This window comes from Ranitomeya variabilis, chromosome 4, assembly GCF_051348905.1.
Source record: "Ranitomeya variabilis isolate aRanVar5 chromosome 4, aRanVar5.hap1, whole genome shotgun sequence".
Lineage (NCBI taxonomy): Eukaryota > Metazoa > Chordata > Amphibia > Anura > Dendrobatidae > Ranitomeya > Ranitomeya variabilis.
Genome location: NC_135235.1, coordinates 702,624,410 through 702,651,675, shown reverse-complemented (window position 1 = coordinate 702,651,675; position 27,266 = coordinate 702,624,410). Strand labels below are relative to the sequence as shown.

Here is a 27,266-nt window from a genome sequence, read left to right as displayed (position 1 = left end):
TGCTGACCAGGCAAGTTGGTGATCTCCGTGTGGCAGCTTTTCCAAGAGAGAGGACTGACAAGGAGTCAGCAGGTGGAGCAGGACCTCCCGTAAGGTACCTCCATAGACTGTTGGTGCTTATTATCTGCTATTTGAACTGTGTGGTAACCCACGGCAACTGGTCAGGAGAGGACCAGCGTGTTTAGTTGCCGCAGTTTATTGATGCAAGCTAATGATGAAGTAATGGACTATGTGTAAGCCGGTGATGTGTAACCTGGCTTACGGTGCGGTTTATGACGCTTAAATAAACTGTATGGACTGTTTTGTGTTTAAAAACCGTGCCCGTGTGCTTGAATCCAGTTCCAAGCGAGTAATCCCCTACCCGTTAGTGAGTGCAATCTTACACTTGCCTGAGGAGGTGGTGATGGCGAACTAAGTCAAGGGGTTTAAGAGAGGCCTGCCCTGGATGTCTTCATGGAGTGTAACAATATTGTGTCTTACAGTTATTAGGTTCTTTAGAAGGAGGTAGATCTGGGGATTTATTCTGACAGAATATAGGCTGAACTGGATGGACAAATGTCTTTTTTCGGCCTTGCTAACTATGTTACATATGACATTCTCCCAATACTCTTCTGGATAATCCAAATGCTCTCTAGAAAACTTCAGATAGGCCCGGACATGTACTGGCTTAAGCAGTGGGACACGTCTGGCACTGCAGGATCTGAGTCCCTGACGGCGTAGTGTGTTACTGATGGTAGCCTTTGTTAGTCCCAGCTCTCTGCAAGTCATTCCCAAGTTCCCCCAGTGTGGTTCAGGGATTTTTGTTCACTGTTCTTGTGATCATTTTGACCTCAAGGGGTGAGATCTTGCGTGGAGCCCCAGATCGAGGGAAATTATCAGTGGTCTTGTATGTCTTCCATTTTCTTATTATTGCTCCCAAAGTTTAGTTTATTACACCAAGCTGCTTGCCTATTGCAGATTCAGTCTTCCCAGCCTGGTGCAGGGTTACAATTTTGTTTCTGGTGTCCTTGGACAGCTCTTTGGTCTTCACCGTAGTGGAGTTTGAAGGGTGACTGTTTGAGGTTGTGGACAGGTGTCTTATACTGATAACAAGTTCAAACAGGTGCCATTACTACACGTAATGAGTGGAGGACAGAGGAGCCTCTTAAAGAAGACGTTACAGGTCTGTGACTGCCAGATATCTTGCATGTTTTAGCTAACCAAATACTTATTTTCCACCATAATTTGCAAAATAAATCTTGCCAAATCAGACAAGGTGATTTTCTGGATTTGTTTTCTCATTTTGTCTCTCATAGTTGTGGTCTACCTATGATGTCAATTACAGGCCTCTTATCTTTTTAAGTGGTGAACTTGCACAATTGGTTGCTGACTAAATACTTTTTTTCTCTACTGTACATTGCGATGGCCCACATCAAACTCAGGTCACACCAGCCTGTAATGCTTGTGTGAGATCAGTGGCCCAAAGTCATTTAACCCTTTCAATAACGTCCTTCGGTGCCCACTTTGATGGGACATTTTTGTGCAGTATAATTGGGGCTTGTACAAGTTAGTAAATAGCACTAAGCATCAGACTATCTGCATCAATGCACATAGTTGTAAAAAATTATGGGTAAGAGCATTTTTTCAAATTATATGCATTAATGCAGATGGTCTGATGCTTAGTACTATTTACTAACTTATAGGGTAAGTTCACACAGGGCATTTTTGCAGCTTTTTTTTCTGCAGCAAAACCTGATCTTCTTGGCAGGAAAGAAGCTGCGGCAAAAAAGCAGGTTTAGGTGTGTTTTTAGGTGCATTTTTGGTGCGTTCTTTTCTTCTTTGTGCATGCCAATAAAGTTGAGTGCACACAGAGGGAAAAAACTTCCTGTAGATGGATAGATAGAATGGATAGATAAGATAGAATGGATAGATAGAATGGATAGATTACCTGCGGTAACCTCTTCACTGGCATTTTCCCACAGTCCAGAGGTTCTCTCCGGTCAGGCTGTGAGGGAGCGCACGTCACCGCTCCTAACTGAGCCTGCGCCCACTACATCTCCTCATTCCCCAGTAGTTTACAGCCGGGAGCAGTCGCATTAGCAGTGGTCCCATTAGCAGCGCTCCCGGCTGTAAGCTTTATCTCCCCCAGATACTGCGTGGGACACTCGTTATATTGGCTGCCTCGGAACAGGAAGTATTTGTGTTGGTTTATTATTTTTATTTCAGGAGATTGAGAGCTTCGCTTGGAATGGCAGACTTATAAAGATATCAAAACTGTGAGGTGTTTATTTCATTAAAATACTTTTTTCTTACTGTGTGTGTTTATTTAACCCTTTAACTACTATAGGATTAGTAATGGATAGCTGTCTTATTGACATCTCTCCATTTCTAAGGCGGCTTACAATAGGACAGTGACATTAACCACTCATTACCCCGCTTGCCACCGCTACAGGGCAAGTGGGAAGAGCCGGGCAAAGCGCCAGAATTGGCACATCTAATAGATGCGCCTTTTCTGGGCAGCTGCGGGCTGCTATTTTTATGCTGGGGGGGGGCCAATATCCATGGCCGCTTATCAGCCTTTGAATACCAGCCCCCAGTTGTGAGCTTTAGCAAGGCTGGTTGTGAAAAACAGGAGGGACCCCACGCCATTTTTCTTAAATTAACGCCCACTGAAGAAGCTCTGGGCGAAATGCGCATCGGGGCGCACGAGGAAGGATCGGTAGGCTCTCATTCGGCACCGCTATATTCAAGTGGGGATTTAGCTCCTAATGTATTTATGGCACCATACACAGATCGCCATAGCCCGCATATGTCTATAGTAGAGGATATCAATAGTAATGTTGGAAATGCAAACATTGGTTTATTTAACTCTGTGATGAATATATTTAAATAAGAGTAGGTTTGAGCCTTATTGATCTTTCTTTGGATACTTTGGTTAAGATGTCATGTGGTCTTATTTTTATGTAGTATATATTAATAAAGATTTCATATTTTTAATGGTATATATGGGTCTCTTCTTGCGGCTAAATTAATCTAAGTCCGCTTTTGGATTTTATAGGTTAACTGTATTGGTATGTATAGGACTGCAGCATAGTATATCAGGAACAATGGGGAGTACATTTTACTGTATGGAGGACTATGGGCTGTGCAGTATACTATATGGAGGCCTATGAGGAGTGTATTATACTATATGAAGGCCTATGTGGAGTGTATTATACTATATGAAGGACTATGGGCTGTGCAGTATACTATATGGAGGACTATGAGGAGTGTATTATACCATATGAAGGAAGGTCTATGTGGAGTGTATTATACTATACGAAGGACTATGGGCTGTGCAGTATACTATATGGAGGACTATGTATGGGTTGTGCAGTATACTATACGGAGGACTTTGAGGAGTGTATTATACTATATGGAGGCCTATGAGAAGTGTATTATACTATATGGAGGCCTATGAGGAGTGTATTATACTATATGGAGGACTATAGGCTGTGAAGTATACTATACGGAGGCCTATGAGGAGTGTATTATACTACTGTATATGGAGGCCTATGAGGAGTGTATTATACTATATGGAGGCCTATGAGGAGTGTATTATACTATGTGGAGGACAATGGGCTCTGCAGTATATGGTACAAAACGGAGGCCCATGGGGATTGCATTATACTGTATGGAGGACTATGGGGAGTTTATTATTCTATATGGAGGACTATAGGGAGTGTATTACACTATATGAAGGACTATGGGGGGTGTATCTATATATATATATATATATATATATATATATATATATATATATATAATTGTCTAAGGGTTTTTCTGTCTGTCCTGAAAATCCCGCTGATGTCACAATGGTTGCCATGGCGCCGATGATGTCATAAAGGTTGCCTTGACCAATCAGCGACGGGCACAGTCTGCCGCGGATTCTGGAATCATCATTGTCCATATACTACGTGGACATGCATATTCTAGAATACCCGATGCGTTAGAATCGGGCCACAATCTAGTTATACTATATGGAGGACTATGGGGAGTGTATTATACTATATAGAGGCCTATGAGGAGTGTGTTACACTATATAGAGGCCTATGAGGAGTGTATTATATTATATGAAAGACTATGGGGATTGCATTATACTGTACTGGACTATGGGCTGTCAAGTTTACTATATGGAGGCCTATGAGGAGTGTATTATACTATATGGAGGACTTTGGGCTGAGCAGTATACTATATGGAGGCCTATGAGGAGTGAATTATATTGCATGGTTGACTATGGGGAGTGTATTATACTGTATGGAGGCCTATGGGGAGTGTATTATACTATACAGAGGCCTATGATGAGTGCAGTATACTATATGGAGGACTATGGGGTGAATTATACTATATGGGGGCAATATAAGTGGTCATAAAACAGTGAGGGGGCCATCAGTGTTGGGATTACAGTGAGGGGGCTATCATACAGTCTTAGCGCCATCAAACCGGTTGCTACTAAGGGGTCAATACACAGCATCATAGAATTCTGTATATAAGCCCTGAAAGGCGGTGGCCGCATCTCATATCAGCCAAACCTGGTGACAGTTTCCCTTTAAGTGAGTCCTTTTTTGTTATAGAGGCATTCTAGTTATTGTGAGTGTAAAATTGGCACACAGAGCATTATTACTTTCTAGGGGAGAAGAGGACATTACTATATTCTAGAGGGCACACAGTACCACACAGTAGGCGCAGTGAAAGGGACACATACAGCAGCAGCAGCTCAGTACTGGGGTAACGGGGTCTTTGGTTGGGAATAGATGGGGACCGGGCTAGAAATGTGAGAAGTCAGATATGTCTTGTGTAATCTCTGCAGATGAGTACTGGCTGAGAACTTGTCATGTCGGTCTGGGCCAGATGGAAAAGGTATCAGCTGTAAGTCACCATCTGTAACTGTGTTGTAATCCCCTATATGTTCTGCAGAGCTGAGATGTATCACCATATGGTCACCATATAGCGGTAATATCAGTGCTGGTCTTTGTATGGAGATTAATTTCAGTAACAGCGCAGTCATATGCTGAGGTTAAACTACATCCACTACTAGGCCAGAGTCACATTACTGTATAACACGGCCGAGGGCTATGGGATAAAACCTCACACAGAACTTGGCCCTGTTTTACTCTCTGGGGCATCTGAGATTGGTAGCAAGACTCGCCTCATTCACCCCCATACAAGTCTACGGTGTCACACGAGTGAAGGGGGCGCCACCATAATGTAATCAGGGTTACCTGGTTATGGGGCCACTCAGAAAGCTCTCCCTGATCGATCCAAACCCACTAGATAACCCCAGTAATGGGGAATCTCCACATCCCTCCACCCGCAGAGCCGCACTCCACATAGAGAATAATGGAGCCTCCAGCACCGACCTCCACCCGCAGAGCCGCACTCCACATAGAGAATAATGGAGCCTCCAGCACCGACCTCCACCCGCAGAGCAGCACTCCACATAGGGAATAATGGAGCCTCCAGCACCGACCTCCACCCGCAGAGCCGCACTCCACATAGAGAATAATGGAGCCTCCAGCACCGACCTCCACCCACAGAGCCGCACACCGCATAGAGAATAATGGAGCCTCCAGCACTGACCTCCACCTGCAGAGCCGCACTCCACATAGAGAATAATGGAGCCTCCAGCACCGACCTCCACCCGCAGAGCCGCACTCCACATAGAGAATAATGGAGCCTCCAGCACCGACCTCCACCCGCAGAGCCGCACTCCACATAGAGAATAATGGAGCCTCCAGCACCGACCTCCACCCGCAGAGCCGCACTCCACATAGAGAATAATGGAGCCTCCAGCACCGACCTCCACCCGCAGAGCCACACTCCACATAGAGAATAATGGGGCCTCCAGCACCGACCTCCACCCGCAGAGCCGCACTCCACATAGAGAATAATGGAGCCTCCAGCACCGACCTCCACCCGCAGAGCCACACTCCACATAGAGAATAATGGAGCCTCCAGCACCGACCTCCACCCTATTAAATCTAGGTCTCCACTAAAAGGAGATGAATCAAAACCTTCCTATCCTAAACAAATCATATATCCCGACATATAATAAGACAATAAAAGGAGGGGTTGGCCCAAAAAACCCAACACCTGAAACAAATCCCAGCTCACTTTCTTTCAAAAGTGACACTAAAGGAGACACCAAACCACTGACGCCATCTGTGATACCTACAGAGGAAATGGACACCTCTAAATCGTATAAATGAAAGGGTCTTAGTGACCAAGAGAATAAAGCTAACCCGTCTACAGATGAGTCAGATAGCCTTTCAGACGATTACTCACCTAACAAAGACTTTAATAAAATTGAACAAGTTATGAAATTTCCTCTACACTTATTAGCTTTAATATTTAACCTCCCTCTGACCGAATCATGGAACAAATCTGGCATTAGGAGAATTGGGAATATTCACAATGGGATTAAATTCCTTACATTCAGCGAGATAAAATCTAAATACAACTTACCCTCTTCTGAACTGATCCTTTTTATTATGCAAAGGGCTCATTTCCACATGCGAGGCACACGTCCGTGTCTCGCATGTGGAAACCAAGCTCTGGTGCCGGCACTTGGGAGCGGAGCGTGCGGCCGCATAGGAACACATGGAGCTGCACGCTCCGCTCTGGAGTGCCGGCACCAGAGCTTGGTTTCCACATGCGAGACACGGACATGTGCCTCGCATGTGGAAATGAGCCCTAAAGGACAGTATAGAAAAACTCCTGACCGGTAAAGCCTTGAATCTTGAAATCCTTTGGAGCCGAAGTAACCTATATAGTTACTTCATCAAGGACAATGTTAGCTCTAAAAGCGTATATGTGAAGAGGTGGGAGTCAGACCTTGGTACAGACTTGCGGACTGAACAATGGGACAGCGCTATAAAAAACACAAACCAGTCAAACATATCAATGGCGTTCCATGAGTCCTACTTTAAAATAATGACAAGATGGTATCTAACGCCCATCAGATTGTCACATATAAACCAGGAACACTCTCCCTTATGTTGGAGAGACTGCGGACAATGGGGTGATCTCTTTCACTTATTTTGGGGTTGTCCAAAAATAAAAATTCTCTGGTTCCAGGTATCGCACCATATTAACTCCTTTTCTGAAAACTTTGTGATCACCCCTCAAAGGGCGCTTCTTTCCCTTGACGTGGAGCAATTTGACCCCTCGGTTAGAAATGTCATCATACAGAAAAAATGCATTGGCATTCTGGTGGAAAAAACCCGAAACATCCAAATTCTCAGATATTTTGGACAAAATTCACCAACATAGCGCTCTGGAATGGAGATTTGCGGCTAACAATAGCAGTGTTTACAAATATTCTAAGAAATGGAAGATCTGGAACAGCAAATTTAAGGTTTAAAACTGCCATTTTGTGCCTCTTTCCTCGGAATCGTATACATTTAAGTATGACATCTACATACAACATTCTTCAAATTGCAAATCAGTATTTGTTTGTTAGAGACTGTTATTAGGGTTCTCTAATTTTATTGATCCCTTCCACTGTTAACCCTTCCCTTCACCTCCCTCATTTCCCTAATCCCAAGTTTTAATACAAAACCTAATAAAAATATTTTAAAATGAAAATATGGGACTAGTGTATGCAATATTACTGTGCAAAAAGGGAAGTAATAAAAGTGCAGATGTGCTGCTAAGTGCTAAACTGAAAATTATCCCAATTGTAAATGATGTCTAAAAGGCAAGATGACACATTTCTCTTGTATTTTAGGTATATATATATATATAGTCATTTTTTTTCATTTTAAAAAGTACAAAAAGGAAAAGGCGGTAATGAAAAAGTTTGGGCACGCTTGGAGATTTGTGCGCTCAGACTTTGATCCAGGTTTCACACCTTAATTAACCTGTTAGAGTTATCGCTTGTTCACTATCATTGTTAGGAAAGGCCAGGTGATGCAAATTTCCCAGATTTGTAAAAACCCGGCCTCCTCTAACCTTGTGCCAAAAAACAGCAGCCATGGGTTCTAAGCAGCTGCCGAGCTCTCTGAAAATGGCGGAGGCCACAAAGCAGAAGAAGGATATAAGAAGATAACAAAGTGTTTTCAAGTTGCCCTTTCCTCAGTCCTAAGTGTAATTAAGAAATAGCAGTTACTAGGAACAGTGGAGGTCAAGATAAGGTCTGGAAGACCAAGCAATATATTTCTAATATTAATGCGCCAGTAGTGGGGAATCTCCACCTACCTTCACCCGCAGAGCCGCACTCCACATAGAGAATAATGGCGCCTCCAGCACCGACCTCCACCCGCAGAGCCGCACTCCACATATATGGCTGCTCTGTGCGCACAGGACCTGTGATGAGGTCACAGGAGGGGAGCAGTCAGGAGGTCACATGATCAGGGGCCTCAGTGTATGCAGGACTCTGCTGTGCTGGTTATAATGTTGCTGTTTGAGCTGAAGTTTATGTGAGGGGTCAGGAGGGGTTTACAGTGTGGATGTAGCTGAGGTGTACGGAGCAGAGCCGTGTGTGTATGGGATATATGGAGAGAAGCCGCCTGTGTACAGGGTGTATGGAGTGGAGCTGCGTGTACGGGATGTACGGTGCTGAGCCGTGCTTATAATATGGACGGAGCAGAGTTGTTTGTATACGGAACGGAGCCATGTGTCTATGACATGTACTGAGCAGAGCCGTGTGTGTACGACATTTACGGAGCAGAGCTGTGTGTACGTTTAATAAGTGAATTTTTTTTATAAAACAATGATTGGATCCAGCGTCGGACTGGCCCACCGGAGAACCGGAGGATTCTCCGGTGGGCCCAGGCCCTGACACCTGCTGGCATACAGTGCCAGCAGTGCCTAGGGCCCCCGCTGCTCCAGGGGCCCCCAGCAAGTGGGGTGTCACTAATAGCGCACACGACGCAGCTGCTATGGGGCCCCCAGTACCAGCGGAGCAGCAGCGGGTGACAGGAAGCCTAAGGCTAGGTTCACATTGCGCTAGGGGAGTCCGTCTAACGGACACGTTTTTAAGTAGTGAAAACGCAATATAACGGACATTGTAATGCACCCATAGACTTGCATTGTATGACGCATCGTGAAGCATGTCAAAATTGGCATGCGTTTGCCACATTCCGTTTTTTTATGACAGACCTTCGAACGCGGCTTGCAGCGTTTTTCGGGTCCGGTCAAGCTAACGCAAGAGTAACGGAAGCGTCAATTCTGACATTGAAGTCTATTGCAAACGCAGCCAGACGCAAATAATGCAAAATTTCCAAATAAACCATACGTTTGAATTGCGTTAATGAGGGTGGTCCATGTGGTCATGTGACAGGAAATACGATTGATGATGTATCTCATCCTTCACATGCGAGAGCAGAACATCAAAGGTCTCAATGGACATCCGAAGATATAGTTGAAATTTAAATGGATGATCCCCAAGCTGAACATACAGGGTGTGAAAGGCACCATATGTATTCCATAATAAATTCACTTCATGGATCCAATATCTCCTTTGGGAAATACGTTTTCTCCGCCGAAGTCGCAACTGCATCAAACGAAATCTAACGAGCTCAGACACAGCATCTTGCTAGCAGAAGTTCACTCAATGCTTTCAAAATGGAGAATGTGTATGCACCCACACCCGACGCTGACAAAAGGAGAAAAAAAACCAACTTTATTCAGCGCCTGAAGGCAGACAAACGGATGCTTCACGAACGGACATCAGAATGACATAACGCAGTCACGTGCGTTAACGCAAGCGTTAACGTGAAGCCAAATTTTCAACAATTTTGGCTCATTTCTGTACATGCGTTTAACGGATCCGTTAAACGGTATGTACTTAACGCAATGTGAACCTAGCCTAAGCCTGTCCCCGCTGCTGAAGTGAAATGAATATTCACGCTTCCCCACGCCCCCATGGGGGTGGGGAAGAGTGAATTCATTTCACTATAATAGCGGGCAGCATTTGCCGCAAATTGCGGCTAAACACTGCCCACTATCAGAGACCGCAGACCAGGAAGACCCACCCCCGCTCCCTCAGGGGCCCCAAGCTCACACAGCCGCTATGGGGCTGTAAGCCAGGGGTCCCGGCACCAACGCCACCCCCCAGCACTCGTTAATAGGGAAGAGAGCGTCAGATGACACTCCCTCTCCCATGATTTCCCTCGCCGCAGACACACAGCAGGTGCGCGATGACGTCACTTCATCGCGCACCTGCTGTGTGTGAGGCCAACAGCAGCACAGTTCCTGACATTGGAGCAGAGCCGCTGCTGGAGTCAGCGTGGGAGCGAGGAGGAGAGGTGAGTATTGTGCTTTTTTTTTTTTTTAAATTAATGAGTCCTGGTTGTATGGGGGGGTGGGATGAGCTGCATGATGCCCTATGGGGAGGGTGAGCTGCATGATACCCTATGGTGGGGAGTGAGCTGCATGATGCCCTATGGGGGGAGTGAGCTGCATGATGCCCTATGGGGGAGGTGAGCTGCATGATACCCTATGGAGGGAGTGAGCTGCATGATGCCCTATTGGGGGAGTGAGCTGCATGATACCCTATGGGGGGAGTGAGCTGCATGATGCCCTATGGGGGAAGCTGTATGATGCCCTATGGGGGGAGCTGTATGATGCCCTATGAGGGTGAGCTGCATCATACCCTATGAGAGGGGGCAGCGTGATACCCTATGAGGGGGCTACATTATATTCCATGAAGGGGCTGCATTATACCTTATGAGGGGGTTGCACTATACTCTAAGGGGGCTACATTATACCCTATAGGGGGTTTACTATTGCTGGATGCACCAGAGTCACCTCTGCCCCAGTGTCTCTGAGATCAATGGTGACTTTATTGCCAACAGTGACAGATTGACAGTTCGCATTAGTACTCGCATCAGAGCCGGCCACAAAGAGGACAGAAGGTGGGGGCCTGGACGGATTTGGGGTTTCTCCCTATCAGGGCAAACTGAGCTGACATGTCCCACTTTGTTGCAGAAGTGCAGGTGTGCATCATCTAAAGAATGTCTAGTCCACGGGACACCATAGGAAGTGGGCTTGGACAGCATTGGTGATCAGCCGGCAGAGGGAGAAGGGTTCCCGTTTGGCTTACCTCCCTTCCAGCTGAGTCCCCATGGCTTCTGTACCTCAGACATACTGTTAGCCACATAACAATCAGCAATGTTTGCGGCCTGATCCGCAGTTTGTGGCTCTCGATCACACACAAATTGTCATACATCCATGGGGCACATGTGAAGAAATTGATCCTTGACCATAAGATTCATTAAGTCCTCAAAACTGTTAACAGAAAGTCCTCCAATCCATTGGGTGAATGTGGTTCTCAAGGTGCTCCCAACATCCGCATAGCTGTCAGTTGATCCACATTGTAGATTACAGAACTTTCTCCGATACACTTCTGGGGATAGGTTGTATTTCCTGATCAGGGCCTCTTTTATTGCCTCATAGTTCACATATAGGTCTGGTGGGAGGCCAGCAAAAACTTCCTGCTGTTAGATACTGTGTCCACTGCTCATGGGGTAGATGGTATTGCTTTAGTACTTTGCTCTATGTCCTGCTCGACCAAGGCGCATATCAGCAGTTCCTTGGATTTGTGGGCTGTCTCTATTCCTCTCTGCTCACAGAGGTCGGTCAGCACCTCTTTGCTCTGCTTCTTGTACTGGGCTGCCATATCAATGAACAGCCTTTCCAAATAAAAGATAGAATAGAAAAATCGGGAAGGCAAACTGTTTGCAAGTATGTCTAAGTAAGCACTGAGTTGAACCTTGTAGAACTGGTGCACTCACTGCAAGGATACCAATTCTTTAGTACGGGGAATAATTGCTTACACCATGCACTAATGCTCTAATAGAAATAACTTCTATCCCACCGCTCTGCCACCAATTTTTCACGTACCCGCTTCTCAGCACGTGACTTGGGGTTGCACCTGCAAGGTTTAATCTATCTCCTCTCACTCAGTCCAGCATTCAACCTCTGTCCTATGCTGTAATGGAAGCATAAGTCACACACCGACACAGGCCACACACCCTGCTCATACACGTTGCCACCAATCACCGAATACACGGGCGATGAGTCCGAGAAATACTACTGCTACTGTCTGCCAATCATAAGGATCACACACTTTAAGGCTATGGATTGTTTAGAGCATAAAAAGTTCAGGCTTATTAAAGTTTTAAGCTTTAATAGAAAATGTACAGTGCTTACAATAAAAAAGGGTATAAAAATATAGAAATAAAAAGTGACAATCAAATATGCAAAAACAGTGATAAAATAAAGGGAGAAAACTTACAGAAATATCTAACTTTGCAGTCTGGTACTCTGTCCCCGAGGGAGGGAGAAATATGGAATGGCGCACATTAGCTTCAGGCTGCCCCCACAAGAGATCATCTTTCTTTGTGTGTAGTCCTAATTTATAGACTTACTCTAGAGATCAGATAGCTAGACCAGCCTCTCATTTAACACTCCAATTGCTGGTTTGTGACAGGACTATGGCCACTCCACCAATGAATACATTTTGTGTAACCTTTCTCATAGATAGATAGTGTCAGGCTGCAACTGTCATCGCTCTTCAAAAGAGCCAGAAGGTGTGAAACGTTTCCACTGTGTGGTTCTCAGTAAAGCCCCCTGGTGGGATTGGAGACAGGAGACTGCCTTCTCAAAATAATATATGCTGTTACCCCTGTGAAACCTGCAAGCCAGAAGAGATGGTAATTACTGCCAGTCATACATCCATACCTATACATATTTCACTACACCCTTCATATTGCATCAACTGAGAAAGAACATATTTGGCCTTATAATCAACCTCAATTTGTTTGGGAGACAATGACAATAACCAACGAGCAAATCTGTGATGTGACACACCTGGGATATTGTTCTCAAAGAGAAGTTTTAGTGTAGAATGAGGAGTTTTTAAAGTGATTTTGTTGAACCCAACAATGTGATCAGTTGCTTTGAATGCAAAGCACACCTCTACCAGGTGTCTTGTACAGGTCTTAAAACCTCTTTCAATGGGCAAGAGAAGCTTAGAAAAACAGCCCACAATTCTCCACGCTTCTCCCTGCAGCTGTAGCAGCACAGCATACACAGAAGTCTCTGATGTGTGTACTTGCAAAGCAAATGGAGCCGAAGGATCTACTGTGGACAAAGCAGGTGCATTTTGTAAATTAATTTTAAATTGTAAAAATGAGGTTTGTTGTTCATCACCCCGAGGACCAAAGTATTCACTATTTTCACCTTTTAAGAGATCATACAAAGGCCTGGCCTTGTCTACAAAATTCCCAATGAAGTCCCTTGAATAGTTCATAAGACCCAATAAATGTCGCAATGCCTTGTTCGATGTTGGCATTAGTAGAGAAGCAATTGACTCTATTCTTTCCTGCAATGGCTGTCTTTGTCCTGGACTCAACAACACTCCTAAAAACCTGACCTCAGTCTGCATCAATTTGACCTTTTTGGTGTTCAGTTTTAACCCTGCGTCATGCAACAGCTCAAACAATTTTGTCAGAAGAGAAACATGTGACTCTTTATCCTTAGTAAATAACAGAATATCATCAACATATTGCAAAATACAATCAGACCTAGAGAATCTGGATAATACCTTTGCCAACGCCTGATGGAAAACACTAGATGACAAATGTGCTCCTTGAGGTAACCTGCAAAACAGATATTGCACATCCAAGAAAGTAAATGTAAACTTGTACTGACAACTCTTTTCAAGAGGTATACTGAAAAAAACATTACTAATGTCCAGTACAGAGAACTATTTTGCCTTTGCAGTCAACCTTGCCATCATGTCATGAGTATCTGCAACAACGGGTGCTACATTGGGAGTATGTTTGTTAACTCCTTACTGACACAGGACGGGATAGTACTTCCGATGTCAGTAGCCTGTTTTGATGCGGGCTCTGGCGGTGAGTCCGCATCAAAACCTGGACATGTCAGCTGTTTTGAACACCTGACATGTGTCTGCAATAGGCACAGGGGAATCGCGATCCACCCGCATCTATTAACTAGATAAATGCCACTGTCAAACTCGGGCCGGAAATACGTGCACCGCTGACCCCTGTCACATGATCGGGGGTCATCGGTTCATCAGCATAACAACCAGAGATCTCCTTGTGACCTCTATGGTTGTTGATGCCGGATTGCTGAGAGCCACCCTGTGGTTGGCAGTCATTCGTCTACATAGAGGCGATCTGACCATCGCCTCTATGTAGCAGAGCCGATCGATCTATGGCAGCTTCTAGCATCCCATGAAGGCTATTGAAGCATGCCAAAAGTTAAATAAAAATGTTTTTAAAAATATTAAAAATATTAAAAAACATAAAAGTTCAAATCACCCCCCTTTTGCCCCATTCAAAATAAAACAATAAAAAAATCAAACCTACGTACACATATTTGGTATCTCCGCATTCAGAATCACCCGATCAATACGAAAAAAGGATTAACCTGATCGCTAAATGGCGTAATGAGAAAAAAAGTCGAAATACCAGAATTACATGTTTTTGGTCGCCGCGACATTGCATTAAAAGGCAATAACGGGCGATCAAAATAACGTATGTGCACAAGAGTGGTATCATTAAAAACGACAGCTCGGCGCACAAAAAAAGCCTTCACCCAACCTGCGATCACAAAAAATGTAGACGCTACGGGTCTCGGAAATTGCGCTTTTTTTTAGCAACCTTTGGAATTTTTTTTTTACCACTTAGATAAAAAAGAGCCTAGACATGTTTAGCGTCTATGAACTTACCTGGAGAATCACAATGGTAGGTCAGTTTTAGCATTGAGTAAACCTAGCAAAAAAGCCAAACAAAAAAACAAGTGTGGGATTGCACTTTTTTTGCAATTTCACCGCACTTGGATTTTATTCCAGTTTTCGAATACACGACATTGGCTAAAACCAATGGTGTCGTTCAAAAGCACAATTTATTCTGCAAAAAAATAACCCCTCACATGTCCATATTGATGGAAAAATCAAAAAGTTACGGCTCTGGAAAGAAGGGGAGCGAAAAACAAAAACGCAAAACCGAAAAGAGCTCCGGTCATGAAGAGGTTAAACATTGGCAAATCCAATATCATTCAACAATTACCATCAGATTTCAAGACACACCTCAAAGGATTGTTACATACAAAATTAGCCTTTTGGATAACACCTTGATCTAGCAATTCCTGTATGATCTTTGACATATACTCAATTGATTCTGGAGGCAATGTATACTGACGAGGTGGTTGAGGATCTCGGCCTTCCACATTTACAACAACATCCTTCATTGTACCAACCTCATTCCTGAACTGAGCCCAAAGAGAAGGAAAACATAGCTGTAATCACTAGGGTCAATGACTACAGGTTTACAACCATTAGAATCTTTCCAGATCACTTGATTTCCTAGATCAACTACCCATCCAAATTTCTGAATAAAATCTGTGCCAAGCATATTTTCCGAATCATGACAATACCAAATGTCAATTTCTGTTTTGAAGGTATTAGGTATTTCCAACGTCACATTGGTAACTGAGGTTGCTTTAGGTTCACCCAGGCATTCTGTCCTGCTAAATTTCCTTTAATAAATGGTCTTCCACAGTCATCCAATGTAACAAGTCACAAATTCCAATGGATGGGGTGTAGGAGTAGTCTGATTGTCAGAAAGATGGAGGAGATGGGAGAAGACCAATGTCCTTTTTAAAAGCACTTGGAATTCTGTTCCTGGACTCAGTCTCCTTCACGGTCATCTCTCTGATCTGTCTGATTAATGGTGCATACAGTGACTGCGTTTGTCTGTTGTCAGTGTGAGTGGGTGCAAAAGAGTTTAATGAAGGTTCGGAAGGTTTGGTGGATGATTTTGGCATGAGTCTGTTTTCCCTTCCAAGCTTACCTATTCCTTGTATACCTGTCTCTGATTCTGCTCTCAAGAATTTTCTGCACTGCCACATTAAGTGTCCAGGTATCCACAAAAATAACACTGGATATTGTTCCTTTGTGTAGTATTTTTACCTCTATGATCAATATAATCTCTGTTCTTGGATGTTATTGTGGGTCGAGGTTTCAGCTGACTGTCTTCTTCTCTCTCATGAACTACAACTATTTTAGCCTTAACCTGATTTTGTTTCATGGATGTCCTTACTTTGTCAATAAAAACTGTTGCTTCTTGTAATGATGGCTGAGCACTAGCCAATTGCTCTGAGGCAGGATTTAAATATTTGAACTTTTTTCCAAAAAAAATGATCATGGATGTTGGCTCCTGGTGAGGCCTAAGATCCATCACCATCCTATAGGCCTGTTAAAATTTTACCAAAAATGCAAATGGGTCATCATGAATATTTACTTTGTACATTTTCCAGAATATCAATTGTAGGAGTGGCTTCGCCTGTAATAAACAATATTAATTGTCTAAGTCTGTCTTCTTTTGTACTATGTGTCAATTCATGATCCTCATTTAATCTGGGTGTGGTCTGTAATCTTTTTTCCATATGTGAGGGTAACCATACTTTGAATATCTTGTTTTTTTGTTCATCATTAAGATTTAATTTATCTGTGTTTGATTCAATAATGTCCGCGTTATATAAGACATCCATCTTGTCATTGTAATTTGGAATGTCTTTTACAATTTTCATTAACTGATCGTGTATTTTCAGATTAATTTGTTCTGCTCTGTCATGTAACTTTTTCCGTTGTCGTTCATCTGCCTGTAAATCTTCTACTGAAGCATCTGGATTTTGTCTGTTTGGTACAAATGATGTGGCGGCATTGTTTTAAGGTTTACTACTTGATGATCTTGAAAGAACAGAAGCCTTTTTTATATCTTGGTGTAATTTGGACAATAATTCTGCTCGAGTATCAATTTGATCTTCCAATTGTTCAATATGTTCTGACAAATACAAAACAATTTGGACAATCCAAGTAATCCCCGTCAGACTCTTGTGTGTCACCTTGTGTGTCAGTATGACCAATGTCTTGTGTGATAATACATGCTTTATGTGTTTGTGTTTCAGACTAAATTATTGTACTCTCGGACCATGTGCATGATATTTTGAAGCTTTCTCTGTAACGTTTTTACTGAGAAAAACCTCTTATCAATGTTAAGATTCTCTGCTTCACATTGGCTATACAAACTAGACCATAATTGTGAATCTGTATGGCTATGAACAAACAAACTCTATATTACTTTTCTTAGAATAATCATGAATAAAATCCTTTTTCTCACTTATGGAATATCTTTTTTTCTGGATTGATCCAACCATCAATGGATGATCCCCTGTGTCTTTACTGATTCCTCAGACCTCCGTCTGGATGGGATACATGCAGCTTTTTATGGTTGGAGACACAAATCCTCACAGATCTGTAGATTCTGTCTGATCCTTGTGACATGAAATCGTGGAATTTCTGCACCTTGAACAAAAGGTGTCCATAGCAGAGCTCTCCTCCCCCGTGTGCAAGGGAAAGGAAAGGAATCCATACAAAACAGCACAAAAATCAGATTTGGGTGACTCGCCAAAATGTGAAAAATACTTATTTTGTATATTTATTTATTCAGGACTTCCTCCCCTGCCCAGGAGCTGTGGTATGCTCTGTACACGGTCAGACACAGACAATTTTTAAAATGATCTTTCGTTTGTGAGAAAACCCCTTTAAAAAGCAAATATCAAAGCCAACATGGCTCCTCCTAAATAGTATGTCAATGACAATGAAAGGAAAGCAGCAAAGGCACAACATTGAAGACAACAACGGGCAAATGAGACTCTTGAAGAGCAACAGCATCGCTGGGACAAAAACAAGGCATATAAGCATTGGCGTCAAGCACATGGGGTAGACCGGTCAAAGAAGAGAGCACAGACGGGAAAAGTCAGTACATGGGGAAAGAGAGTGAATAGGTGGGTGAGCACATGGGGGAGAGGTGCTGCCCTTTTATGTCTGTAGGTTTCCTGTCCCTGAAGGGTGGATCCCCTTGTCATGGGGCAATAACGGGAAAACAAGAGATGAGGAATCTGGGCCCCTGAACTGCCCCTCAGGCTAAGGGGAGCCCTGTCTTTCCTTAACTTGGGGGTACCCTTGAAGGTAGGGAGGCCCAAGTCACCGACCTGTCCCTATCTCCTGTCAAACCCTGAGCTAAACCACCAACCCCCACCCTGGGAGGTGAACAATGTAAACAGCACCACAAAGCAAATAAACAGGATGAAACAATATGAGAGTGAGGGGAACACAATACCAAAATGGGAATGCACAAACAAGAAAGGGACAAGGTAATAAAAACTCAGCACTTAGCTCCACACCACAGATAGCACAGCAACAGGACTCCAAACTCCAGACTTGCCTGACACCAGGGAGCTGCTCCTGCTAGGTTGGTCTCCAGGAAGGACCTGTATCACCAACAGTCAGCTGATGCACCAGGTGACCTTTTAAAGGATGTAGGAGTAGTCGCCAGCAACATCAACTGACCCAGCAACACTGCAGTAACACCAGGTTGCCAGCGGGGGAAAAACTGCATTTAACCCCCAATGGCCTGAAAGCAAAAATTTTTTAATGTGTGTGGAGTCATAGCTGCCACAAATCCAAAAATGGATCGTGCTACCCCACTCTCGTGGTGTTGTCATGGGAGACCGAATAAAAAAACTAAAATCATGTATAATGTTATCCGAAACAGTCAGAAAACTAGCCACATATAGGCAGATCCCAGACTTCAAACTATATACTTTGTAAGTTTATAAGCCACTCCAGTGTCAGGAATAGATAGTATGTGAAAATACAGTACATACCGCTCAGGGGACACTTAACTGCTCCAGATATAATTTCCATATTCATACTAAATAATTGCACAGATCTCCCAGACATTATGGTTGCACATATCCCTAGTCTTTATAACGATATTGTACTCATTCCTTGACAGACTGCAGCATGGCCATTAGTTACAAGCTGCTAATGATCTTTGGAGCAGGTAAGTTTACTCTGAGTGGTATATATTGGGCCGTCTGAAAACTGAGTTTTGTCTAGGACAATTTGTCTGCACTACTAACTGACACCTGTTACAATTAGTGTTGAGCGATACCGTCCGATACTTGAAAGTATCGGTATCGGAAAGTATCGGCCGATACCGGCAAAGTATCGGATCTAATCAGATACCGATACCCGATACCAATACAAGTCAATGGGACTCAAGTATCGGACGGTATCCTGTATGGTTCCCAGGGTCTGAAGGAGAGGAAACTCTCCTTCAGGCCCTCCTGGGATCCATATCAATGTGTAAAAGAAAGAATTAAAATAAAAAATAGGGATATACTCACCCTCCGACGCAGCCTGGACTTTACTGCCGTAACCGGGAGCCGTTGTACCTAAGAATGCGCGCTTGAAGGGCCTTAGATGAGGTCACGGCGCTCTGATTGGTCCGTAGCGGTCGCGTGACCGCTACGCGACCAATCACAAAGCCGTGACGTCACCTAAGGTCTTTCAAGCGCTTGAAATACCTTAGAAGACGTCCGCAGCTTCTGATTGGTCGCGTAGCGGTCGCGTGACCGCTACGAGACCAATCACAAAGCAGTGACGTCACCTAAGGTCTTTCAAGCGCTTGAAAGACCTTAGGTGACGTCACTGCTTTGTGATTGGTCCGTAGCGGTCACGCGACCGCTACGGACCAATCAGAGCGCCGTGACCTCATCTAAGGCTCTTCAAGCGCGCATTTTTAGGTACAACGGCTCCCGGTTACGGCGGTAAAGTCCAGGCTGCGTCGGAGAGGTGAGTATATCCCTATTTTTTATTTTAATTCTTTCTTTTACACATTGATATTAATCCCGATACCGATTCCCGATACCACAAAAGTATCGGATCTCGGTATCGGAATTCCGATACCCGCAAGTATCGGCCGATACCCGATACTTGCGGTATCGGAATGCTCAACACTAGTTACAATATCAAAATAGGGCAGTCCCTATAAGAGAAAAAACACAATAATTATACTGTATTTTCACATACAGTCTGGAGTGGCTTCTAAACTTGCGAAGTATATAGTTTGAAGTTTGGGATCTGCCTATATAAATGGCTAGTTTTCTGACTGTTTCGGATAACATGATATATGATTTTATTTTTTTTATATAATCTCTCTTGAATATAGGTCAATATTAAATAAAGTCTCCTGATGAGTTGACTTTGTTGAGGACGATGAAACCAGTAGAAATGAGAGACTTGGAGAGTGAGTGTGTATGTGTCACCTCACGCTATATACTGAAATGTGGAGTAAATGTTTTTTTCTATTAGTCACCTTCTGACTAACCTTCAGGGGGTGAATTATTAGTTTTACATTCGGAATTAAGAAAGTTTTGTTTTATCGTTTTGTCAGCAAACATGAGGAATGACAACCCATTTAAGAATATCTAATTTTGGTCAAATCTATTCCAACATTATGAACTTAAAAAAGGCTTCTCCACTATGTGACATCTCTGAGGTTTATTAACAGTTAATTTCCAATTAAAATATCACATTGAGAAAATGAAAAAGACTTCTCCTCTGTGTGACTGCTCTGATGTCTAACAAGAAGTGCTTTCCGGTTAAAACATTTCCCAAATTCTGAACAGGAAAAAGGCTTCTTCCCTGTGTGGGTTCTATGGTGCTTAACAAAATTTGATCTATGTGCAAAACAATTCCCACATTCTGAACATGAAAAAGGCTTCTCCCCTTTGTGAATTCTCTGGTGCTTAACTTTAATATGATTTATCACTAAAACATTTCCCACATTCTGAACATGAAAAAGGCTTCTTCCCTGTATGAGCTCTCTGGTGTCTATAAAGAACAGATTTCTGATTAAAACATTTCCCACATTCTAAACAGGAAAAAGGCTTCTCCCCTGTGTGAGTTCTTAGATGTATAACAAGATTACTGTCAGGACGGCGCCGCCTCGGAGCATGAGAATCTCATTAACTGAAAACTACAAATAAAGACTAAAGTTACCTTCACACTCAGCAACTTTACAACGAGAACGACAACGATCCGTGACGTTGCAGCGTCCTGGATAGCGATCTCGTTGTGTTTGACACACAGCAGGTATCTGGATCCCGCTGTGATATCGCTGATCGGAGCTAGAAGTCCAGAACTTTATTTGGTCGTCAGGTCGGCGTGTATCGTCATTTTTGACAGCAAAAGCAACGATCTCAGCAATGTTTTACATGGAGCTAACGACCTGTGAGAACGATAAGTGAGTCACCGTTACGTCACTGGATCGCTCCTGCATCGTTGTGGAGCTGCTGTGTTAGATGTCTCTACAGCGACCTAAACAGCGACGCTGCAGCGATCGGCTCGTTGTCTATATCGCTGCAGCGTCGCTGAGTGTGACGGTACCTTTAACAACAACCACAAGATAGATTTCATCAACCAAGGTATCATTGTAATCAGTATAACAGCGCCGACCTGCAGTAATCTTGTTATACATCTAAGAACTCACACAGGGGAGAAGCCTTTTTCATGTTCAGAATGTGGGAAATGTTATAAACAAAAATCAGAGCTTGCTACTCACCAGACAACCCACACAGGGGAGAAGTTTTTTCCTGTTTAGAATGTGGGAAATATTTTAATCGGAAATCGGTTCTTTATAGACACCAGAGAGCTAATGAATGAATTTAACATCAGGTTATAAGCTTTTATTTACATAACATGGATAAGCGACATAACTTCTGTCATTGAGTGTACGTCTCAGCGATCGGCCATGATCGCGGGGGGATCATGGCTGACTGCCGCCGGGTATCATCTGATTCAGACATCTGGCACCCAGCACTAGGCACCAGGAGCAGTCACAGACCGCTCCCAGCACTTTAACCCCTGAAATACTGCGATCAAACACGATTGCAGCATTTCGAAAGCCGACGCTCACAGCCTGCCTTTGAGAAAGGACCTTCTATTACGGGTCCAAAACGCTTCAGGCATTGGGGGTCTCCTCTTTAGTACTGTTTTTATTGATGAAGATGTCTGAATAAAGAAAATTATTTTTTAAGAAAACGAATTCTGTGCTGGAAAATTCCTTTGTTTCTGCCTATGTGGACAGCCCCTCTGCCTTTGCATTGGAAACACCGCAGCGTGACGTGGGCCCCTGATCGCTGCCATGGCAACCTGATGTCGTCATGATGACATCCGGGTTACCAGAGCTAAGAAACTTCCTGGTCATGCTCAGTGCATGTTCAGGAAGTCTCTCAGTGTCAGTGCACTGAGTGCAGTGCTGACAGCTTCTATAACACGCAGATGCTGCTTCATCTGCATGCTATAGAAGCGATCAGCTTGCAAAAAATGATTGTCCCATAGTGGGACAAAGTGTAAAAGCCAGAATAAAGTAAAAAAAAATGTTAAATACTTGTAAAAATATATTTTTAAAAATAATAATAATTAAAAAAGCAATATTAATTCTATCACTAAATAAATATTTTAATGAAAAAAAAAAATCTAAATAAAAGTACACATATTTGGTATCGCCACATCCGTAGTGACCAGACCGATAAAACTGCCCCACTAGTTAACCCCTTTTTCTCCTTTGAGTATAGTTAACCCCTTTAGTGAACATCATAAAAAAAAAAACAAAGCAAAAAGCAATGCTTTATCATCATACCGCCGAACAAAAATTGGGGTAACACGCGATCAAAAAGGAGGAAATATATATCCATCAGCGGAAAAATTAAAAAGTTATATCTCTTAGAATAAAGGGATGCAAAAATAATTATTTTTTATAAAAAAAAGTTTTTACTGCAGACCTCTATGGTTGTTGATGCCAGATTGCTGTGAGCGCCACCCTATGGTTGGCGCTTATAGCAATGCTGTAATTCTACTACATTGGATCGATCTGAGCATTGCTCCTATGTAGCAGAGGCTATTGAAGCATGACAAAAGTAAAAAAAAGTTAAAAACCTATAAAAAAATAAAAACATATAAAAGTTTAACCTCTTTCTGCCATCCAATGTACTATTCCGACCATGTGACCTGGGACTTAATCCCCATGGACGAAATAGTACGTCGAGGCCGATTGGCCGCGCAAACGGGGGGATGCGACCGATTGGGGCCGGTTGTCAGCCTGGAGTGGTTACGGACCGCTCCCAGCACTTTAACCCCTGTAACACTGCGATCAAATATGATTGCAGCATTCCGGAGCTGGTACAGGGGCTGAAAGCTCCTCTGCCTTTGGATCGGAGACCCCATGGCACGTCGCGGGGTCCCGATCGCTGCCATGGAGACCCAATGTCGTCATGATGACATCCGGGTCTCCATTGCTGAAATACTTCCTGTCATGCCCAGTGAATGTCAGGAAATCTCATAGTGTCAGTGCACAGAAGCTGCAGTGCTGACAGTTTCTGTAGCATGCAGATCTGCATGCTATAGAAACAATCAGCCTGAAAAAAATGAGTGTCCCATAGTGGGACACAGTGTAAAAATAATAAAAAATAATAATAAAAAAATAAATATGTATTATATCAATAAATATGTGAGTGAAAAAAAATTAAAACAATGAAAGTACACATATTTGGTATCCTCACATCCGTAACGACCCGCCCTATAAAACTGTCCCATTAAAGGGATGACCTTTAGTAAACAACAAAAAAAAAAAACAAGGCAAAAAACAATGCTTTATCATCATCCCGCCAAACAAAATGTGGAATAAAACGCCAGCAAAAACCGGATATAAATAATCATGGTACCACTGAAAACATAATCTTGTCCCACAAAAAAACAAGCTGCCATATAGCACCATCACCAGAAAAATAAAAAATCTATAGCTGTCAGAATAAAGTGATGCAAAAATAATTATTGTTTATATAAAATAGTTTTTATTGTATAAAAGCGCTAAAACATAAAAAAGATATAACTGAGGTATCGCTGTCATCGTACTGACCCAAAGAATAAAAGTGCTTTATCAATTTTACCAGACACAGAATGGTATAAACGTTCCCCCCCCCAAAAAAAGAAATTCATGATTTGCTGGTTTTTGTTCATTCTGCCTCCCAATATCGGAATAAAAAGCGATAAAAAAAAGTCATGTGCCCAAAAATGGTACCAATAAAAATGTCAACTCGTCCCGCAAAAAACAAGACCACGTACTACTACTGTGCAGAATTGTAAAAATTGGTCTGGTCATTAACATGCAAACCACTCTTGGGGGTAAAGGGGTTAACCCCTTCCCGACCTGTGACGGCACATAGGCATCATGGCGGGATCGCGTTCCTGCGGGTCTGGTGACCGGGGTCACTTAAATGTCACCTGACCTGCAGGTACATGAGGACCTGTAGTTGACCCCAGGGGAGGTGGCTTTGCCCCTCCATGGCTATGATTGCTCTGATTGGCTGTTTAATGTGACTGTTTTACTTTCAATCAGAGCGATTGTAATATTTCACCAATGAAGCTTGGTCAAATATCACAATCCAGCCATGGCTGATGCTGCAATATCATCGGCCATTGGCTGGAGCTAGGTGATCTCTGTGCCACCCCCCCAGATCTGATTGCAGCTAGCGACCATATGACGCTATCCCTTCAATCAGATGTGGAGGGGCGGTATCAACTATGGCTGCCCTCACTCTTCAGCCTCATCCCGTTCAAGGAAGCTAGAGAGTGAGGTCCCTGCCTGCTGCCCTGCGGCTGCCACCGACTGACAACTGCAATCTGCTGCCGCCGATCACCCCGCTGCCACCGATCACCCCGCTGCCATCCGGTATTTGCTTCTTTCTGTGCTGCCCTCCGCTCCCCATCTGATTCCACCCCCCTGCACTGGTGTTCACCCCTCCACCTCAGTGATCATCCCCTGCCCTAGTGATCACCCATCGGCCGGTGCCTTGCTTCTGCCAGCCGACTGGTGTAAGGCCCCTGCTGCTGCCAGTCATCGCCCCCTGCTGCTGCCGATGATCGCCCCCTGCCCCAGTGATCACCCCCTGTTGCTGCTGCCAGCTCCTGAATCTCATCAGCCCCCTCCTGCCCCCGCACCTGACAGCCCCCTCCATGCCTGACAGCCCCCTCCTGCAGTAGAAAGTTTCACCAAATACTCGCACATAGACACGCACACTATAATAAAGTGTAGCTTTTTTTTTACACATGCACACACACACCACACACACAATATCCCGCTCATCCCAGTCACAAAGGGTGTACTCGGCTGAGGAGGCAAATGCCATTATTGTCTCCGAAGCTGATAGTGAGGAAGAGGACCCCACTTTTCTCTATTCCTCACTCTTCCTCCTCCAGCGAAACAGACTTGCCACCACAAAGATGTTGCAGAACAAGAAATCGTCTGGAGGATGGGGGAGAACACCCACAGCCACGTGTGAGTAACCCCCAATCTAGTGCTAGTGTCGCCCAACCTAGCAATAGTGCCCCCTTCTGGACTCCCGTCCCTCAAAATTTTGCTCCACGGATTCCTGATTTCCTTCCCCAATCAGGAATCCAGTTCTAAACCTCGGGGAAATAGACTTTTTCGCTGAGTCAATTGTCAGTCTTACGGTGGAGCAAACTAACTTGTATGCCCTGCAATTTTTTGCCTAAAACCCTAATTCATCATTTCCTACTTGGAGACCCATTGACTCAGTGGAAATGAAGAGATACTGGGGACTTGTCCTTTACATGGGGATTGTGAAGAAACCAGAATCTCACCAATACTGGAGTACTGATATTTTATATCAAACTCCAATATATGGCATGGTTATGTTTCGCAAATGTTTTGAGGTGATTCATAAGTTTCTCCATTTTAGGGACAATACTGACATCATTCCCCGCAATGATCCAAATTTTGATAGACTGTCCAAAATTTGTCCGGTCATCGAACACTTCAGCAACAAGTTTTCTGAAGTGTACATTCCCCTAAGTGAAATTTTTGTGGATGATTCCCTCATCCACTTCAAAGGGAGGCTTCTATTACGTCAGTACCTGCACAGTAAGAGGCTGAGGTACGGGATAAAACTCTATAAGCTGTGTGAGAGTACCTCAGGGTACACTCTCAGCTTTAGAGTTTATCAAGGAAAGGACACCAGGATCCAGCCCCCAGAATGTCCACCTGCTCTGGGGGTGAGTAGGAAAATACGGTAGGATTTGGTCCACCCACTGCTTGATAAAGGTTGCCATCTGTACATTGATAACTTTTATACAAGCATCCCACTTTTTCAATCCCTCTCTGCCAGAGCTACCATCGCTTGCGGTACCGTGCGCAGAAACCAGAGGGGTCTCCCTTTGTCGCTAATTGAGCAGCCTCTTCCAAAGGGTGAGATCCGAGCCCAACGTAGCAGCAACATGGTTGTGGTCAAGTTCAAAGACAAAAGGGACATGTTTTTCTTGACAACAATCCAATGTCCCGGCACCACAGCCACCACCGTTAGAGGTACCCCAGCACAGGTCCAGAGACTGTGCCCTGGGGTACAACAAACACATGGGGAGAGTTGATCTTTCTGATCTTCGCAGTGCCATGCGGAAGGCGAAGGTGTGGTATAAAAAACTGGCTGTGCAAATCGTACAAATGGCACTGTATAACGCATACATGCTATCACGATGTGCAGGCCAGAAAAACATCTTCCTTCAGTTCCAGGAGGCGGTGATAAAGGCCCTGATGTTTGGAGATGAGGAAGGAGTGGGCCCAAGCACCCCTGGAACTCAAGTTTCCCGTATGGTACCAGGGCAACATTTTCCCTGTGATGGGAGAGCAAAAAAAGGTGCCAGGTATGTTATAAAAGGGGATAAGAAAGGAAACTTGTTTCCAATGTGAAACGTGTCCTGACAAACCTGGACTGTGTTTGATTGAATGCTTCAGAATTAGTGTTGAGCGATACCTTCCGATATCGGAAAGTATCGGTATCGGAAAGTATCGGCCGATACCGTCAAAGTATCGGATCTAATCCGATACCGATACCCGATCCCAATGCAAGTCAATGGGACGAAAATATCGGAATTAAAATAAACCCTTTATAAACTTGTAGGTTCATTCTACATGAAGGAAAACAACTAAGAATAATGTAGGATGTATTGGGGGAGGTGGCGGAGACATTAAAGGCACAGAGGTTTAGCCCAATCAAATAGAATAGCAGGATTTTTATTTTTTTTTATGACGTTCGGCGTTAGAAAGATTTTGACTGTTATTTTTTTTTATTTTATTTTGTCAGATATTGATGTTTCACTACTTCCACGCCCTTCACCTTCTTTTTTACTTCTCCCACACTTTCTTCTTCATTATCCTCATCATCAGCTTCTTTGACATCAACTTCTTCACCTTATTCATCTTCTTCTTCATCTTCTACCTATTATTTTTTTTGTTACATTGTTCATATTCTTTTTATTTTACTATTATCTTCTTCATATTCAACTT

At 43.6% G+C, this 27,266-nt stretch overlaps 2 protein-coding genes across 2 annotated transcripts in view; both read right to left on the bottom strand.

Moving 5' to 3' along the window:
• Positions 1-8,317, bottom strand: part of LOC143766447 (uncharacterized) — a 36,889-nt gene extending 28,572 nt beyond the window's left edge. The window contains exon 1 of the mRNA XM_077254145.1: positions 8,218-8,317. The gene's annotated coding sequence lies outside the window, so the exon portion shown is untranslated. The remainder of the gene's footprint in view (positions 1-8,217) is intronic.
• The window catches only part of LOC143766432 (uncharacterized), an 805,019-nt gene that overhangs the window by 571,230 nt on the left and 206,523 nt on the right, over positions 1-27,266 (bottom strand). The gene's annotated exons all lie outside the window — the stretch shown is intronic.